Consider the following 6,523-nt stretch of genomic DNA (forward strand, 5'->3'; position numbering starts at 1 on the left):
ATAGGTCGTTGCCGGAGGTGGTTGTCGAAATTTTGGTTGACGGAGATGGTGGTCGAAGGTGGTATTTGTAGGTGTTTGGGGTGTCCAGCCTCTCTTGACAATGGTAGTTTGTTTGGTTAATTTTTATGATTTGATGCAAAACAAATGTATCGAAAAATTACTACTTTGGAGATTAAAGTTAGTTGCAGGTAAGCAAGGGATGGACAAGATGGCTTTTTATTATATTTTCATCTTAGGCCCCTAAACTATTATCTTACATTTCATATTAACCCCCCTTCACATACTAATAAACGGAGTAACAAATAAATATAATATAATTCTAAATATATAAAAGATATATAAATATACATTGTACAAATAATTACATTCTACAATCCTACAAGTGACTACAGGATAGTTAAAAGATATTGAACACTAAAATAACTAGAGAATATTTACGATGATGGTTTGATATATATTTATTAATTTATTAATATATAAAATAATTCTAAAAATATAAAAGACATATTTTTTTATGATATGAATAAAAAATCGTGTAAGTGAATATTGAGTTTTTGTTTGTATAAAAATTGATTGATTTTGCCAATGAGTCGTAATTATCTTTACATGTAAAATTTGTTACATTCAAAATAAATTTATACTTTTCGTTTCAGTTTTTATACTATAATAAAAAAATTTATGTTGTTTCAATGTAACATGTGGAGTAATATTTATGTATATTTTTACAATTTTCCCCCTCAATCATAATTTCTAACCTATCTTGCATCTATTTTTATAAAATTGCAAAAGTCACAAATATGAAATACTCTGTATAAAATGTACATAAACGAAAATGGACTTGCATCTATTTTTATAAAACTGCAAAAGTCAAAAATATGAAATACTCTGTATAAAATTTACTGAAATGAAAATGGACTTTTCACATAATTCTAAACAAAAGACAATTGAGTTGCAAATGAAAAGTTTTCTCAAACTTGTGCTAAAATTATAACCTCAAGTAACATATAATGAAAACTAAATTGAGAACAAACAGGATAGAAACAAATACAGTTGATCTTTAAATTTGATGAAGAAATATAAGAATTTCATCGCTACACATAACGCTATCAAATAATATTAGCTTATGACTCACTACCAATCGACTACAAAAACACACCAATCAAAACACATATGTGTTATGAAACTTTTGGTCGTTTCATGAGGGTGAAAAGGATACCCCACCTCAAATTTACAAACCCGACCCCTCAACTATCTTTCAAACTCCAGTTTTTCTAGGGATAGAAACTGTAAAATTATTATTCTATTAAAAAACTTTAACCAAACTTCACCACAATTTTTATCGGACTGTATCTTCCTGCTCGCCGAACGTTAAATTTTTTCGGCACCACCGTTCAACTCGGAATAATTTTATGAACACAACACAATTAACTATACACGAAACACATACTTTTTTTAAAAAACGTTAAATACACCGACATCTAAAACAAAGCTTAACGCATGTGCCGTTTCCGCTTCTATAAATAACTAACGCTCCGTTAACTATGAATATACAATCTGGAAGGCCCCACCGCAACGCGCGGGCCGATCCGGATCTCGTTTCTACTAAAGCCATTGGCATATCGATAATCAAGACTCGTATAGTCCCTCTAATCAAGAGGTTGGGTCCAAGTCGAGTGACAGTTGAAACGATCCGTCCTAATCCATCTGGACGAATACATTACATTTGGTTACATCGCGAGGTACTTGACCTCTATATGATACATTTTACAAACATTGCATTCGATTTTAAAAAGACAAACTTTCATTTCATCAAAAGTTGACGGCATGCATATCATTTCATAATATATCCAACTATAATTGACTTAATAATAATCTTGATGAACTCGACGACTCGAATGCAACGTCTTTTGAAATATGTCATGAATGACTCCAAGTAATGTCTCTAAAATGAGCAAATGCACAACGGAAGATTTCTTTCGTACCTGAGAATAAACATGCTTTCAAGTGTCAACCAAAAGGTTGGTGAGTTCATTAGTTTATCATAATCGATCAATTTCATCATTTTAATAGACCACAAGATTTTCATTTCCATTTCTCATAAAAATACGTTCCATGCGTAGAGACAAAAATAATCATTCATGTGGATTGAAGACCTGGTAACCGACATTAACAAGATGCATATAAGAATATCCCCTATCATTCCGGGACATCCATCGGACATGATAAAAACGAATTCGAAGTACTAAAGCATCCGGTACTTTAGATGGGGTTTGTTAGGCCCAATAGATCTATCTTTAGGATTCGCGTCAATTAGTAGATCAGTTTACTAATTCTTAGGCTACCAAGCAAAAAGGGGCATATTCGGCTTCGATCATTCAACCATATAATGTAGTTTCGATTACTTGTGTCTATTTCGTAAAACATTTATAAAAGCGCATGTATTCTCAGTCCCAAAAATATATATTGCAAAAGCATTTAAAAAGAGAGTAATGAAACTCACAATATTGTATTTTGTAGTAAAAATACATATGACGAAACTGAACAATGCAGGGTTGGCCTCGGATTCACGAACCTATATCATTTGTATATATATTAATACATATCCTTGTAGTCGAACAATTATATATTTATTATTGTTAATGATATAATTTTTATTTGTAACTTATATATTTTGTTATTAATATAGATTCATTTTTATATATATAAAAATATAAATTTTGTTACGTTATATGTATTAAATATTTATATATATATATATATATATATATATATATATATATATATATATATATATATATTTCATTTGTTTGTTAACTTAGTAATAATAATAATACCAAAATAATATTTGAAATGGTAAAAATGATAATAATGACAATACCTAATTTTACTAATAAAAATATCAAAGTTAATAATTTTGTTATTTGATGATAGTTTTTGATTATAATTCTCATAATGATAATATTAGTAGTTTTTGATAAAATGAATAATTTAGTAATAATGGTAGTGAAAATAATAATTTTTGATATTAGTACATAATACTTAATAATAATAATTATAACAATCTTATTACTAATGGTAATCTTAATATTGATACTTTTACTAATAATAATAATAACTCCTAAATGTTTCTAATACTAATACTAATGATAAATCTTATAATACTAGTAATAATAACAGTAATATTAATACTAACAATAATAATATTAGTATTGATAATACTAATAAGTTTTTGAATTGTAATTTTTTTAGTACTTATAATAATAATGATAATAATGATAATGACTATAATACTTATACATATAGTAGTAATAATAATTTTAACACTAATACAATCCTAACAATAATAACCATAACAATAATTATACTAGTAATAATAATAATAATAATAATAATAATGTTAATAATAATAATAATACTTATCATAACAACAACATTAATAATAGTAGTTATTAGTATTAACAATAATAATAATAATAATAATAATAATAATAATAATAATAATAATAATAATAATAATAATAATAATAATAATAATAATGGAAATGGGTAAAAATGTATACCCTCCTAAAAACGAATGCTCCAGACGGGACTTGAACCCGTGACCTCTCGTCCACCCGTCAACACCCTAACCATGTCTCTGTTCCTCAATTTCTGTTTTAATACATAAGTTTAATTTATTTAACTCGTTTACTTCTGTTATCTTCTTCTTCTTCTTCTTTATTCCTCTCACTGTATCATCGTGATTCATGGCACCATCATCATGGCTTTCGTTAATCATCATACATAATCATCATCTCCATCCTAACTATATCGATTATCATTAATTATAACCTAATCGTCATCTTTCATTTGTTTTCACCATCATCAATCATTATATCATATTATTATTTCGTTTTATACATAACAATACCATCATACTAATATAGCGATCATATACCATAATAGTAGCCATCTCCTTCATGTGTTCATAATCGAAATCATATCCAGGAATATCACCATCTCATTCATGTATCACCACGTCATCATCAATATAACCCGGCATCATCATCGTTTTATTTCATTCCTTCAGTGAAACACAAGTTATTCTTGGGCCGACAGCATAGACAGGGACATAGCCCAACAGCCTCTCAAGCCCAATAGAAAATCATTTGGCCCAACTTAGTAAATTAGAAGCCCACGTAGTAAAACAACAAATGGGTCTCGGCCAAACTGGAATCGGATACAGGAAGAAAAATTTGATAGCAGGTCACCAAGACGTTTTTGGTTATTCATCATCATGTACCTCATCCTTAATGTTTTATCATCTCCTATCACTACTATTATCTTCATCGTTCTAATTGAAATGGAAATGGGATAGAAAAACAGAAACGGTGAAGAAGTAAAATGATTTGCAAGTTCATCAATAGGGTTTGTGGGTTGAATAAACAGAAAACGGAAGTAGGAACTGCAGTAGCAACTGTGAGCTGTAAAGATAAACGAATAGTAGTGGGTGGCTTGCGTTAGTTTTAAAATAGGAAAATGGGAAACAGCTTTTGAGTAGTAGTCAAATAAAATAACACAAGTGGCTTGTCCCACATGCACACATTAGTCTTGGAGTTGGTAAAGCTATACATATAAATGCATTATTCTAATCATGAACGCAAACTTTGTTGAAGAGTGAATACAGAAGCATCATCACGTCACCTTTATTATTCATAATCATTATCTTATAGTTTGGGATATAAGAAAAATAAAAATAAATATGCTGCAGTAGCAGACGAGTAACATGGTGACTGTTTGTGGTGTTGTCACGATTAGCTTTAGGAGAGAGAGAGAAAAACATGGTGGTCGAAAGTTTTAAAGGTTTCAAGGTGGTGATCGGTTTTGAAGTAAACCAAAGGTGGTGAAGTTAAAGCTTGAAGGTGACATTATTGGTGGTGGTTTGCAACGGTTGACAGTGGTGATCAAATGGGCAATAGCGAAAAATGATCAGGTAGTTTAATATCTTGACGGTGGTTGTCACGAGTAAGAAAAAATATAGAGGAAGGTTGAAGAATTGAAGAAGAAAAAAAAATGGGTGTTGTGAAAGAAGATGGTGATGGGTTGTGATGGTGGGTACACGATGGGGTGGGGTGACGGTGTTAGGAGATTGTGGTGGTTCAGCTGTTGCAGAGGCGGTTCGTGGTGGTTCCCGGTTGAGAAGAGTGGCTAGGTCGATGTGAGGTGATGGAATTATGGAGATAGATATTTGTGATATTATGTAATGCATTATATGTAAATGTCTATGTATATATTATATATGTATATGTATAGATAATCGATACATGAATGAATCAATTAGTCAAAAAGGAAAATAGTAATTATGTAATAATAATTGAATGATTGATGCAGTTGTACTAATTGTTCCATATTGGTTGATGGTGGAAAGTTGTTTGATTTTTCTCTAATATCCCGTGTTAATCGATTTGCTTATAGTGAATTAGTCGACACCATATTCGTGAGTAGACAGGAGAGGACAAAAATAAAATAAAGCTATGGTGATATGAAATAGAATTTGTATCCATCTACCTTCCTATTTTATATTTAATAAATATTAATAATTAGTAAATATATTAATAATACTACTAATAATAATTATTATTATAATAAAAAATTTAATGATAATGGAAATAAAAATTGTAAAATAATAATAATATAACAAATTATATATCAAATTTAATATTAATATTAATATTAATAATAGTAATGAAAGTAATAATAATATTAATATAACAATTATATTTTAACTTGTAACTAAATTTAATATATTAATATTATATATTATTAATCTTGTAATATTTAATGATTATATATTATATATTGTATAATAATTTATATTGAGTATTAAATTTTTATACCTTTTAATATATATATAACAATATATATATAATAATGATTAGGTATTGAAATCATATATATATATATATATATATATATATATATATATATATATATATATATATATATATATATATATATATATATATATATATATATATATATATATAAACAATTGTTCGTGAATCGTCGGAAACAGTCGAAGGGTAATTGCATATATGAAACAGTTCAAAATTTTCGACATTCAACATTACATACTTTGCTTATCGTATCGAAGGCGTATAAAGATTAAGTTTAAATTTGTTCAGAAATTTTCGGATCGTCACAACAGTCATTTGTAATATTCCTAAAAAAATTGTGTAGAGTATGCAAGTTTTTCATTAAAATAAACCATTTTCTTACTTTAACCAATAATACTTTAAAACATGTAAAAAGTTAAGAAAAAAACCACAAAAAGATATAAAATTGTGAAAACTTTTAATGTTTAAGGATTTTCAAATGCTAGTATGTTCAATCATTGATCTACATGAAAAAGTTCTCACCTTCTCTCTCTATTGGTTTACATGCTACTCGATCTCAGTTTCAATTATTTTTTTCGATCGTCCTTTTCACCTGCTTTTTCAACACTTTTGTAAGTTATTTTCTGTTAATACTTAAAATCCTCTTC

The sequence above is a fragment of the Rutidosis leptorrhynchoides genome, chromosome 3 (assembly GCF_046630445.1).
Source record: "Rutidosis leptorrhynchoides isolate AG116_Rl617_1_P2 chromosome 3, CSIRO_AGI_Rlap_v1, whole genome shotgun sequence".
NCBI lineage: Eukaryota > Viridiplantae > Streptophyta > Magnoliopsida > Asterales > Asteraceae > Rutidosis > Rutidosis leptorrhynchoides.